Source organism: Topomyia yanbarensis, chromosome 3 (genome assembly GCF_030247195.1).
Source record: "Topomyia yanbarensis strain Yona2022 chromosome 3, ASM3024719v1, whole genome shotgun sequence".
NCBI classification, from domain to species: domain Eukaryota; kingdom Metazoa; phylum Arthropoda; class Insecta; order Diptera; family Culicidae; genus Topomyia; species Topomyia yanbarensis.
In genome coordinates, this window is record NC_080672.1 from 16,510,536 (window position 1) to 16,525,699 (window position 15,164).

The window sequence follows — 15,164 nt, forward strand, 5'->3', positions numbered from 1 at the left end:
TGCCACACCGGGAATGCTCATGCTTTCCGATTGATGTTTGGCTTGTTCTCCTCCGTTGCTTCGTTGTTTTATTGCTTGCGATTATCTCGATGGATTCCGCCGCCGCCGCCACCGCTGTCATTTAGCCACTCCCTGTGATGATGTTGGCAAAATAAAAATTCAAAGACCATCAGGCGATCTAAAATTAGTTGTTTGGTTTAAGGCTGAACATTAGTGTTAATCTGAATTGTTGCACAATTTCTGTGTTCGACGCACCACTCCCTTACTCACTATTAAATTTTTGCTGTTGACCTACGCGACATTTGAGGATCGTTTAGAGACATGGCCCCTACGTTGTTTTAACTAAACAAACGCTAATGTCAAGGATGCGCCTACACGATTTCTTGTCGCGGCCAACTGTGATCGCGCATAGACAAAAACTGATTAATTTAACAGTTTCAGATAGGTCATATGATCATATGAACTTATGATCCATCCATGTATTAGTATTTAGTTGGGGTATGCAACCTTGGCTGTTCCATAGGTAATACGAATTAGAGCTTCCAACCAGAGAATTTATTTCCCGCGAATCCCAAGAAACGTTAGAATTCTGGGAAATTCATGTTTACCAGCAACCTTAACGAAAAGTTCGACGATGATGCCGTCCCACCCCGTTCTAAATAATGACAAATAATTCAAGACTCAAAAATTGAAAACCATGGAGTTCCTTGCAGGCACTGACCTATTGACCGGTCATTGCTCTCTCAGATCTCACTTGGCGCCTGCAGGAAATGTCATCAAGCGGAAGAAATATACAAACACATACTCTGCGACTGTCCAGCTCTCGTCAGATCTAGAATTAACTCAACGATCCTTGGTTATGGATTCCTAGATCCAAAAGGGATTAGAAAGTCTTGTTCAGGCAATGTATTAAGGTTCATTAGGAACCTTAGCTTGACAGACGATTAAACATAGTACATTGCGCACCTAGGGGATTCACATTAGTTCTATGTAAGAAGAAAGTGATCGGTAACAGTAACGCGAAATTCAGTTCGGTTTCCGTTTCACAGACAGTTCCCCTACTTCCAAATTCCGAAAGACCGCATCTCTATTCCAGATTTCATACGCTAAGTAACAAGTTGATCTTAGTTTCTCTGTCGGGACATCGCCCTCATGGAGTATGAATTATTTCTGTTTTCGCTGTTTCTTATCATCATTGATCAATGCCCAATTTTATAGCTTAATCCTGCAGAAGTCACGCAGTTTGCTGATTGCGCAACATTTTGAAATTCTGGTGAAACCGTCTGCGAGCTTCAGGCGGTCTCCTAAATGTAGGTAAGGACGCGACTGCTATCGGAGGATCAGGCTATGTCGAAATACTACAATAAGCATGGCATTCTTCATATATTCGTATAAACGGGTAAATTAAAACATTTCATTTTAAAATGCAAACAAATAACATTTTCTTTCAAACACTTGTTTAACTTTGAGTCTTGTTAATATAGATAAAAATGATCGGCATAAAAGGATGCGGGTGGAGGCGGGAGCCGAGTCACTTACACATGAATTAGAAATAAAATTTGGAATTAATTGATAATAATTTCAAGATCATTGTAAGATTCAGGTATTTCGTCGCAATGGTGATCACGGGATATACGAACATGCTGTTTTGGGATATGGTCCTTACCTTCATGCGACAGGGTTAGTGGACTGTATCCTGGGTTTTCATTGAGCGTTCTAAGACTAGTTGCTATCTGATAGGTGGTTGCAGGGATTTACGCAAACGAAATAAAACACTACACACAAGCCATACAGAGGTGTTATACTTCACATTCCACACAATATTCAATGTTCAATTAACTAAATACGTTTATTTTACACTACATAACACATATATTCAAAAACACACGGAAAGTTTTTTTTCCAAAATTGTGAATAAAATGCCATGAATTCTGGAATAATCACATTTTTACGTTATGAAAATAGGACAATGAACAAAAATCATGTGTTTAATAATTGTGTTCAATTTCCCTTCAGTAACGCTTGCTTTCATTAGTGGAAATATTTGTTTTTGTTTTGTGAACTTTAGTCACGGATTCCGCCATGTTATTTCTAATTCGATTCTTAGTACGCGAACTATGAACATTATTCATAAAACCAAAGGTTTACTCATGATTTTTTTCATAGATATAGGAACATTAGTTCACAAAATAAAAATATTCTGGATATTTTTTAGAAAACTATTTCACGAAATTCGGAAGTTTAGTCCATTCAATCCTTGTGAACTAATTAATGATCACTAATATATTAGTCACGATCCAATATCCGTGCTCGTGAAATAGTTCACGAAATCATTAAATACTATTAATGTATTCGTGAACTGGTTCATGACTCCTAGTACATGATTTACGATCTATCTAGTGTCTATTTATGTGCTTATGATATTTAGAAGATATCGCTAATCATTTACAATTTCATGCAACATGGAAATGAGATATTTACGTGAACTCTCACAAAATATGGAGTATGATTCGTAGAATCATTTTTGTTCCATGCACTCTTTCATGAAATACCCAGCTACTAGCGACCAGTTATAAGTACGAGCAGCAGATAAAAAAAATTATTAGGACCTCGAACATCGTTATTCATTTAATTAGGTTTATTGTGATGTCCAGAGAGAAACCGAAAACTGCACTGAGAAGCCAAATGATAAACAGAATCCAAATATGTAGTATATGTTCACAGAACCAGAATATCACGAATGAGTCTTATTTTAATGATCCATTTACGAATTTACGAATACCATGATAAAACTGATGATATCATGAACATTAGTTACATTACTCTTTGAAAGTAAGCTCTAAAATAAAATTAAATCATGATAACATGAACAGAAATTACAAAAATCGCAACTAAAATCCTGAAATCATGAAATCAAATCACACAACTCGTGGCAAAAATATTGAAAATCGTGACAAAGATCCTGAAATCATGAACATGAATCACTCTACTCATTACTAAAATATTAGGAGAACGTGAATATAAATTACGAACATAACGACTAAGATCTTGAAATCATGAACTTTAATCCCGCTAACGTCATGAGAATTTACAAGAATCACGAATAAGCTCTTGAAATCATGAACGTTGACTGTGTATTCCCTAATCATGAACAAGAATCACAACACAAACTAAACATGACCAGGAAACAACAACAGTAACCCAACCAAACATTCTAATGTAAGTATATATTCGGGGAGAACTGCTTTTTAGAAAACACAAATAGTTTCATGAATGTGAGGTTTATGATTCATAATTTCAGGGACTTGGTCACGGTTTTCGCAAATCATTCAGTTCACGAATTTAGGAACGGATTTTGTTCCGTGCATTTTTTTCATAATACAAAAAAAAACTGTTGTTGCGACCGAGCAGTTTCTTCGCGAGAATGATGGCGCCATTTCTCGTTTTCCAAGTCCATGGTCTCCAGGAATCAGAATTGGGCAGAAGTGCTAAATCTTCGTTTCCTCTGCTCCAATCATCGAAACGGTCCACCAGACTCCCATTGATGAGGTTCAGTATCGTTTACTTGCAATAACTCGTAAAAGTGTGAATAAGCCGATGACATTTTGTCGAACAGCTGGCGTTGTGTACGTTGTGTGTACACCGGTTCAGTGAAAAGGCATTTATGCTCTGTAGAGAAAACCGGTGTACCGTTCGAGGGGTGCATCGATGATTTCGCAGTAAAATAGCCTGAGCTGAAGCGTGCGGTTGGTCAGGGAGCACTAAAATCTTGATCTGCATTTTAAAATAAGTGACGTTAAGTCATGAAATTAGTCAGGATAGGAGTATCATTCCTAGCTGTGCACAAAATTATTCTTTGAAAGTCGAATTGAAAAAGAAAGCAAAGGCAGACAGCAAAACGGCGCATAACTGAAACTCTACCAAAGGCGTCAGAAGACTACGCTACGGTCATGTTAGTCCAGAATAAACAACAAACAAGGCAAAGACTTCAATTTTAAAAAATAGCGAAAAATATTGCAAACTTTTTCCGCTTGTTTTCTCAGTTTCTTAGGAACAAGGGGAGTGGAAATGTGGTCATGGCCAATAAAGCAGGCCGCCTTTTTAAAATTGTAGCAAAGATCGTAAAGTAGGCTAGATTAATTTTCACCGAGAAAATAATCCTATGCATGAAAATTGAAGTCCACTCGATGTCGGGAGGAGTACCGTAATATCAAAATTACCCGGTTCCCAACGTAGGTCTAACCAAACCTGCACTAAGCTGAATCTCTGGTTAAAATTTCACATGGTTTTTGATGTTCCTGGAAGCGTTGGAAGCTCTTCGTTTATTCTGAATTGACCATGTCAGCACCTGCTTCGGCTTTGTGGCAGAGCTTTTTCTTGCTGCTATATTTAACAGCCTTTTAAAAGAGAAAACTAATATTGTTACGAAGACTCATTTGTTTGTAATTAGTGCAGTACTGCATGACGCGCGGCAAAAAAAAACGGATCAAGCAGACGATCCTTGTCGAAGAATACGCAAAGCAGTCTCGCCATAAAGTCACCCGACACTAGTTTGAAGGTCCGGTGCGATTGTCACTCAAAATCTTCGCTCACTGGAGCAAGGAGTCATTGAGTCAGACAATCCCGTCCTTCTGTAGATCCACGCATGCCAAGTTTGAATCGATAACTACACTATCGATCTCAACTTTGTGAGCGGGCATGTAAACGCGTTAGTAGTTCATGAAATTCTTGTCGCCAGAACCGCCATTTGTTTGCTTTAGTCAAAATATCACAATCCTGAGCGTATCTAGGCGAACTTTCAAGATAGTTGGCACAGCCAGATATTTCTTCATCTTGCTGAACGTTAGAATACTTCGCGGACTATCTTTGATCCGAAAGAATATCGGATACGGTCGAATCCAGTTCAATATGTTTGATTTTAAATGGCAGCGAGATCCGTTGTTTCGTGCAGTTCTTATTATTATTTGAAGGCCGAACTGAAAAAGAAAGCCAAAAGAAACACCAAACGGACGCAAAACTAAGACTTTGCCAAGGGCTCAAGAAGACCACACCACGGCTCTGAAAATAGTACACTCACACACACTTGCCATATCAGCTCTCTAGACCATTTTAGGAACCAAGGTGTCATTTTTGCGCAATAAAGCTATTGTTTGAGCAGCACTGATACCAATACAGATAGAGTTATACCAAATACTTCAAACCATTCTTATCAGCATAAAATGGCAGCATTCCATCACATGGTTCATAGAATGCTTAGTTTACCACTAAGCGAAGAAGCAAAATTTAAAGAAACAGCGTTTGTTTTCAGAATTAGCAGGATCAATGGATATCCAGAGCAAACTATTCAATCAATAATCAATAAAAAAAAGTAAAAAATTCAAAAAACAATCCCTCACAACATTAACCCCATTAACCGAGAATTTAAAAAAGATAGCAGTAGACTTCAACAAAAATACGGCAAATACAAATAGATATAAATTAAAAAAGTTTGGTATGGATATTGTTTTTAGTAGTAGAAAGTACCAACTTAAATCGATTTTAGGATCCACTAAAGATCCAATTGAAACTCTGGGAAAATCTGGGGTATACAAAATTTCTTGTTCTCATTGTGATAAAATTTATAATGGACAAACTAAGAGAACACTAGATATTCGGTTTAAAGAGCACATCGCTGAAATCACAAAAGCTTCCAAGGAAGCTGTTAAAGATGTACCATTTCACTTCAAATCAAAGGTATCGGAACATTCCTTTTCAGAAAAACATGATCTGACTACCGAGGATATAAAAATTCAACGTCAAACTTCTAATCCATGGAAATTGGATGTTGCTGAGAGCCTAGAAATTTTTAAACAACCCTCTTCGACTTTACTCAATCGAGATCAAGGTAACGGATACACATGGCTTTTCCAAACATTACCCGTACGCAAATGATCATCTTCACACACCTAAGTTACCTAATTTCTACCTGCCTTTTCGGTACATAAAGCGGTACAGAGGGTATTTTCTTCATTCTGATACAATACACCAGAGATGGGTAAGAAAACCATCCGGTACGTACATACACTGGTATTGTTCTCAATATCTCAACACGTGTAAAGGAGTGATGCACATCGTATTCGGTTTGGATTTCGTTCACACGGTAAACGAAAGAAAAACCTCCACCGACTCTCAGTTTACAAAACCAAACCGAGCCACTCAGCACCATTTACACGTGTGTACGAATTTCAACTTGTGTTGATGTATTCTCAGCAGCGGTTTCGGTTTGGCTTTAGAAAACCGGGCCTGGTTTTTTGTGTACACGGTGCTTCGGTTGAAAGAAGAAGCAGTAAACTCGTCTGCAGTGCTGCCGAATAGACAACTGAATTGAGTTCAATTAGTTGTTGGGAGTCAATGGGGTAATATCGAAATGGCTGGTTCTGAGCAGTTGTTATAAGTTCAACAATTGTTTAAATTGAAATTAAAGAAAACAATGAAATCAGCGATGTCAATAAAATAACAAAAATAATAAAAGGTGGTTTCTCAAGAAGAGAAAAGCCGACTCACTTGGTTAACAGTTCAGTATAAAGTGAAAGGTATATTTCGTTACCGGTTCAACTAAACCTATACACCATTCAATGGCGTTATCTAGCGTTACATAATTATAGCTATATTTACAAGATAAATGGGCGCACTTTTTCGAGTGCGCGTATAGGTGGACACATCAGTCGCTACCCTTTTAAAGTAATTAATGTAAGGATACAATTCATATTTATATAAATCAAATTATTAATAATTAAATATATCAGAAAATCAAAGAAATCCAATAATTATAATCGGGATTCACTTTTCGAACGCGAACCCTTTTAGAACGCCTCAGGCACACGATCGGCAAATTCGCCGAAAACGTGTCTCGTTTCCGACTTACGGCCTTCGCCTGAAAGGCTCCTCATCAGTGCTGTATCCAGCTTGTATCTCGTCTCTAAAATTTCGAACGCCGTGCTTTATCGTTATGTTTGGCCGCGGCTGCTGTTCCTCTTGTTGCCACCGTCTAAGTTGTGCGCGGTGCGCCATCGTTGTTGCGTTTCCAACACTTATCCGTAGCTGGTTGCGGCCTTTGCCTATTATCCGACAATGGTCGTATTTCAATTTTGTTTCCTTATTTACCAGTTTTTTCCTTATCCTTATTTACCAGTATTTTCCTTATTTTATTTCCAAAATTGCACGATCTCCGACAATATAATCCTTTTCAACTTTTTTCTATCGTCTTGGCCTCCACCAACGACGTTAAACTTTTCGTCTGAACAGCCTTTTTTTCTTCCGTAAAAAAAAACTCCGTTAAAGACCTCCTTCGAATCTGCCTTTAAAATTACCGCCGAATCTTCCGCAACCAGTCCCTCGAATCCTCTCAGACTGTCCTTCGAAATTGCCCTGGCCTGTTCAAACTGTCTTCAGTTTAGCGACGCTAGCGAAATTCGTGATGGCGTTTTTGTCCTGACGCTGATAATCATTTCGGTTAGTAATAGCAATGGCGTCTCTCTCAGGTCGTCTACGCACAATTTATTTCGGCGTCGTTGCCGGCTGGACCCGTCCGGTCTTCGCAATGTACTCAAATGGAGAAAAATCAGTTTCAATATTCGGCGATGCTTTTCTAAATGTAGTTTTTATTGTAGGTATAAATTACTTTATGATCATGTTTTCCCTGAAGCATCTTTGGTTAAACCTTATGACAATATAACAAAGAATTTAATTCCTATGTGCTTTTAGTGGGTAGAAACTAAAAAACCTATTTTAATCCACCTAGCGGTGCAATTGTGCCTTTCTCAATCGTGAATCACGAGAATGTGTGCGTTGTTTATATTCATTTAAAGCTTCTAAATGCATATATTACATTTTATTATTATACATCACATGACAACTATATACAGGTAAATAAATAGGGTTGCCACCCCTCCGGGTTTGACCCGGAGACTCCGGTTTTCTGGAGCGATCTCCGGGCCTCCGGGTTTACATCAATTTCTCCGGGTTTGGTGGGAAGAAGCATAGTATGAATTTTTTGGAATTTATTATTTACAAAATATTTAAAAAGTCATAGTTAACTATTGCTCTGGTTCAGAATTATTTTTCCCAACTAACCCTTCGTTTCAAGGTGGTGAAGATGAGTTCACCAAATATTGCTGATTTGTTTCACAAAGCAATGAAAGTGAAAAACAAATAAAATTTACTACAATTAACAGAAGACAAAGATTAAGCCCGTACGATATTAAGCCTGTTCTAATGACCCTGCCACTTCTAGTTTTCCGATCTGTTTACTTCACATCCTTGATCTCACTTGAGTACTATGGCTCAAATTTTCACCCAGTAATCTCTAGCTAATTGAATGTCGTTAAAATGTAAAAAACCTGTTTTAATCCACCTAGCGGTGCAATTGTGCCTTTCTCATTTCTCTAAACTATGGCACGGAGGCTTTTTATGTTCAACATAATTGTGGAAATGTCCATTACATTCTGAGTACACTTTGCACTTATACACAATGGCATGCCAGCCACGAACTTGATGAGCTACGTGTCGACGGTGAAACACTTGAAACAAAAAAAATATCATACACCATTAGCCTATCAGCATTAGATCAATGTTATCTGCTTGCTAACTCATTTTGTCATGCGGGGCTGGGTATGTGAAGAGGGCGAAAGTCCCATGAACGAACGACTCCCCAGCTTAAATTGGTATGCTTTGTGATACAGTGGTGGTTTAAAGATGATGGGGTTGAAAGGGAGGGGTATGAGGACTGGATGGGGTGGTGGTCTGAGGGGTGATTTAAGGAGATTTTTAAAGGAGGGGTGCGAACAGTAGAGGGGGGGGGGGGTGTAACCCCTCTCCGTAAACCATCAACTACGCCCCTGTTAAAATCCAGAAACCCTAAACGAGTCGAAAAAAAAATTTGGCCCGGGATTAGGTTGACGTTTTTCAGAGTGATTGCATAACCTTTCTATATGAGAAAGGCAAAAATGTGCCAAAATCCAAAAAAGTGAATCGTAGTCAAATTTTTTTTTCGAGTTTGCATCAAATCTCGACGTTTCATGCACCTTGAACACATTTAGCATCAAAAATAAAAATTCTATTTTTAATTTTTCCTATAGTTTATATGAGAAATTTCTGTGTGGCCGCACTCTGAAACCCGTAATTCCGGAATCAGAATTCCGATCGATCCAAAATTCAATAGCAGCCGATGGGAAGGTTGCACCTTTCATTTGAGACTAAGTTTGGGCAAATCGGTCCAGCCATCTCTGAGAAAAATGAGTGACATTATTTGACACATACGCACATACATACACACACACACACATACACACACACATACATACATACACACACACATACAGACTTTTTCCGATCTCGACGAACTGAGTCGAATGGGATATGACACTCGGCCCTCCGGGCCGGGATTAGGTTGACGTTTTTCAGAGTGATTGCATAACCTTTCTATATGAGAAAGGCAAAAATGCTTACGCCCAATTTGCATTCCAGTCGTGATTTCGCCCTTCAGCAACCACCATTTGCGAAAGGGCTAAACCGTAAACTTAACTAATCCTAATTCGTGAATGGGATAATCTAAAGCAATTTTACTATTGGCTGTAGAGGCCCAGTAGTCTCTCTCTCTCCCTCTCTTTGCATACGTTTCCTGTTTCCGTGATATTTGGATGAATGTGTGTTTTGTGTATGCGTTGTCACAATATTTTTATTTTATTCTATCAGACGGTAGGCGTCCTTTCAATTCTATACAATTAGGCCTTCGTGAGACCTCAAGAAGTGCAGAAAACACTTATGGCGGCTTCTGTGCAGATTTCTCCGTTGACGGTCCCAGGTGTGAAGAAGAACGGAATATTTGCCACATCTGCGGTTCGCTTGCCAGACATGAATTTTTAACGAATTTCGGCTCATTCATCCAACAAAACAGTGTTCTAATTGCCGATCTTGTACGGCACCTTTCCAACTTTGTATACGTGTTATACAAAACGTTTCAATGTTGAAAGAAATCCCCCAAATGCAGGATTCGAACCTGCAACCCTTGGGACTCTGGCCCAATGCACAAACCCTTATGCTATCCCTGGGCTATGATGACGTCCCAGGAAGAACACATGATTATCGCATTAATAACAGTACCCAAACTTTAAAGCGAGATGTCATACCCTACCTCTAAAACCAAAACATAATTTTTCTTAAATTGAAAATTCGAATAACTTTAAAACTATTAGAGATGCTGTATGTAGTAAGTATTGCATACTTAATAATATTATGTTTTTATTAACTACAAAAATAATTTAAATCAAAGCCTTTTTTGGCGGGCTGATGGCCTTTAGCTAATAGAATCTCGGTCCGTCCCGCAAGACAAATTTTGCAAAATCGGACACAGTGGCGGTTTGTGAGCACCAGTCCAGACGATAAAATTTTACGCATATTTATCTCTAAGAGTGTGACGTCTGTTCTCTAGTTTGTTTGCCCCTATAAAACCTTACCTCCCCGCGATGCCAACAGGGGTACGAGCCACTTTATGCGGTTTTACCCGGGACTGGATCGGATTCTTATCACAACTGCTGCTAGCGACCAGGTACGGGCAGTAGTTATAAGAAAATTATTAGGACCACAAACATCGTTATTTATTTGGTAAAGTGTGAGGTCCGGACAGAAAAAGAAAACTGAGCTTAGTACTACAAATCGTGTTTGTGATACAGTCCACAGAACAAGATAGCGCGACTCAGTCACACTGTTATGATTCAGTTCATGTTGTCACGTTACACCGAGTAGAGCGAAGAGAAATTACGAATACAGCGAAGACCAGTTTTTATCAGCCCCCTTTGTTTAACAAATTTGTTTATTTCTTTTTAATAAACCGAAGCTCTAAAACTATTTATCTTTAATCCTCAGACATAGCCTCATAATACTGATTGGTCGTTAAAATCAGATAAAAAACTGAAAAAATCAGAGGCTGATAAAAACGGGTCTTCAATGTACCATGATAAAACTGCTGATATCATGAACATGAGACACACTACTTCACGTGTCAAATTTGTAAAGTAAGCGCTAGAATAAAATATCACGATAACGTGAACAAGAATTATGAGCATCGTTACCAAGATCCTGAAATGATACTTCACACTACTCATGACACAGATATAAATCTCTACTCCTGACTAACATATCACGACACACAATCCATAACCCTTTCGAGATCATTTGCAATGCGCAACATACCACCATAGTTGTTATAACACGATACATTTTCAAATCATCTGCATACATGACTTTAAACGACAACAGTACACTGCCGAGGTCGATTATGAAGAGTACAAAAAGAAGAGGTACAAGATGACTTCCTTGAGGAACACCCGATGTAACCGTTCGCAAGATACGAGGAGATCCAATTAGTCAGCCAGTCCGCCTTAGCATCTCCACAGCAATCTGATGAGGAACACGGTCGAAAGCTTTCGAGCAATCGATGGACACGGCGTCGATCTGTTGTCGTTTTTCCAATTTTTCAATCAGCGACGACACGTAGCTCATCAGATTAGTAACTGACGAGCGTTTTCTTACGAAACCATGCTTGTCCGAAGAGATTATATGTTTTAATGCGGGGTAGATAACATGCTCTTGAAGATTTTAGGAAGACAGCTCAAGATTGAAATTCCTCTACAATTGGTGACATCGTGTACATTGCCGGTTTTGTGGATAGGAGTTATCAAAGCTTCCATTCCCAGCAAGAGAGTGATTGAATAATAGAAATGCTGGCTAGAGATAAGGAGCAATTCTTAATGAACTTAATGGTTGGTGCTCGTCCGACTCCGGATCCTTGGAACTGTCAATACTCCGAAGATTAATACGTACCTGATGTTCGGTTTTTCATTGTGCATTTTCACGCATTCGATCGATCAGAAAGTATTGTGACTATTTCGTTGTTTTTCCATCGAATTGTGGATGTTGGTATCTAGGAAGAATTTTGTATGTTGTATTTTCTAGTCATTTAGGTACATGATGACCATTAGACTGGTTCAATTTTTGACTTTTAGCTCCACCAAGCTCTACTGATTCCTTTTATGGCCCTTAAAGATTGTGCAAATTTTGGTACCAATCGGGTGCGTCTACGGACCCTCCAAAAATTTCGAAGTTTATATGGAAATTGGCATGGAAAATCGGTTAAAATTGAAAATAAATTCTTAAAAAATCACCTCGTCAATCAATTCATTAAAACACTATATATTTCTAAAGGTATTCTTCTACTGAACATATCCGTGGAATATTGTAAGTTTGTGAAAATTCGCTGAGAAAAGTTATTAACTAAAAAGCAGCATGACTTAAAAACAAGTCGATTTTATTATTAATCATAGCAACTCTGTTTGAATAGCTGCATCTGACCTACGCGAGTGGTGGGTGGCAAGTCTAGTTTACACTGGTATAACGATGGAACTATTTAAGTAGGGTTGCTATGATTAATAATAAAATCCACTTGTTTTGAAGTCATGCTGCTTCTTTAGTTAATAACTTTTCTCAGCGAATTCAAACCTTAACTTAAAATGTTTCACTTAAAATGTACCACGAATGTGTTCAGTTGAAGAATACCTTTAGAAATATATGGTGCTCTCATGAATTGATTGATAAGGTTATTTTTTAAGAATTTATTTTCAATTTTAACCGATTTTCCATACTAATTTCCATATAAACTTTGAAATTTTTGGAGGGTCCGTAGACACAACCGATCGGTACCAAAATTTGCACAATTACTAAGGGCCATAAAAGGAATCAATAGTGCCTGGTGGAGCTAAAAGTAAAAAATTGAACCAGTCTAGTGACCATCCTTCCGATTCTGTCTGACCCCAGGAAAACAAACGTCAAGGTTCTCTTTAAGAAATCTTTTGGTGATTGCGATCACGATTAGGAAGAAACTGGTTAACGGGTTCTTGTGTTGACTTGATTTGGTGCGTGATACGTTGTTTTGGATGTGTGTGGCAATCTGAACTCTTTTTTTTTTGGAGAGACTAGTCTGGCGATACTGCAAGGACTGATTAAATATCAGCAATATGACAACAGATAGGAATGCCGGTGATGTGGACTAAGGGTCAAGTTGTAAATGTCGAATGGTAAAAACAACGTTGTTTTGATCATCAATACTAAGACTTCGTTTTTCCATTTTATTAAAAATAGAAAGCAATCAAAACGCACGTCTCTTTTCGAAATTTTCATCCTCTAGCATCCCTATTACCCAGCTAAGCTAAATATTTTTCTGAGATAGCCAGGAATTTCCTGACATAATGTATGTAGTCGCTAAGTCTAGAAATGAACAAAATTAGAGTTGATGTAATTTTCAATTTTTTACTACCTGCCTTCCCATAGTGCAACGTTTCGAAAGGATTATCCTTCTTCTTCAGGAAAAATAAGGTTTGAACATAAATTAGTTTTAGTTTTGTTATTGTGCAAATTCTCTCACGAATATAAATGTTTTCTTTGCCAAAAAGCATGTGATATGCTCTGTTATACACTAAAGTACAAAAACTACGGGATATGGGTAACGTTGTAAACGTCGGATAGTAAAAAACTATGTTTTGATTATCAAGACAAAGATAGCTGAATTCGTTTTTCCAGCACCTTATCCCAGTTGTAATCTACATAATTGTTACTCATTTTATGAAGTTCAGAGTGATGTCCGAAAATAAAACGAAAACTACGCTGATCGCCAGTAACACATTACAGATTTAGAATTCGAATTCGTGAAATATTTTCTAAAACCATAACACACCGCCGATCGATTATACTTCCATGATCCAGTTCATATTGTCACGTTACTCCGTGTGAAAATTCGATAAAAATCGATATCCCGATGGGACAAAGAAAAGCTGCGAAATACGTAACTAAGCTCTTGTTATCTTGACCATTGTGATTAAGTTCCAAAAATCATGAACATGAGTCGCATTACTACGCGTGAATTCAGCTCCTTAAGTCAAGTTTATGAGTTACGTTACTTCGTGTGAAAATCGCTTAGTAAGCAGAAGAAAACCGACAACGCGTATAAAAATTACAAAAATTGTTACTGAAATAATTGATATGAGTCACATTACCAGAAAATCTGATAGTAAACTGAATTAAAATATTCGTACGCACATGTTAAAAAGGTTAATAAATTTAAGCTTTCCAACTTGTTCCGTGAACTCTGTGAAGGCGTCACGCTGGTCATAAAGACACAACTGCACTAGGAACAAATCAGAACAGCCCCACCATTCCCCACAATAAACAGCTGCTGCTGGGTGTGTCGGATGCGAGAGAAAAAAAAAACTTACCATTATTCAATTAAACGTACATTCAGCCATTCAATATTTCCGCTCTACGAAGACTCGAAAAAAAACCCGCCATGTGTCAATCGCAAACTTAGTCCAATATTGTAAGCCAGTAGTCGTCCAAGGTAGCTGAAAAATCGACAACAAAAAGGAAAAAGGAAATTACTAAATATCGACACTTCCTGCGTGGTGTGTGCATTATTGTAAGCAGTCATTGTGATTCCGGCTTCACCTTCGAGATTGAAGTCTCCCACTAAACCCGACTACCGCAATAATTTGATACGTCCACAGTTGAAATATACACACACGCGTGGCTTGGGGAACCTGACGCTGCTGGTGCGATAGATTGACATATAAAAATGCTACCCATAACAACATCATCATCACCATCATCGTTGCCACCGCCGAGACCATCACCACCCTCGCCCATCTCAGACTAGGTGAAAGAGTTATCCTATATTGAATGAGAAGACGGGGTTCGCGATCGGAGATGGAAGTTCACGAGAATATGGCGAGACTACGGTCGCGCCTTCTGCTGGAAGCGTGCGACGATGACGACCGTCGGGGGCGGGGATGGATGCCAGTGATGGCGATGACAATCAATCAATTTGCTTTTGATTCGTAACGCCAGATGCATACTTAACAGTGCAGAGTTCCTGCTAAAAACGAGAACGTGTCGTTTGCAGTATGTTTACTGTGGTCTGTGCGGTATGGGACTTGGTGATGGTCGGTTTTCAGGGGAGTTCGTTGTGATGGGTGGGGTTCGTCACTTAAAGATGAAGTCATTTTTGTCATTTTTTTTGTTTCCAGGATGAGACAGAAGCTCATATATGTTCCAACATGAACGGGAATATAAACGACTAA

At 38.5% G+C, this 15,164-nt stretch overlaps 1 protein-coding gene across 2 annotated transcripts in view; it reads right to left on the reverse strand.

The window, feature by feature from the left end:
- Positions 1-15,164, reverse strand: part of LOC131692925 (uncharacterized) — a 111,510-nt gene that overhangs the window by 51,667 nt on the left and 44,679 nt on the right. For both annotated transcript variants that reach the window (XM_058980335.1, XM_058980336.1), the window contains exon 2: positions 14,304-14,429. The gene's annotated coding sequence lies outside the window, so the exon portion shown is untranslated. The remainder of the gene's footprint in view (positions 1-14,303; positions 14,430-15,164) is intronic.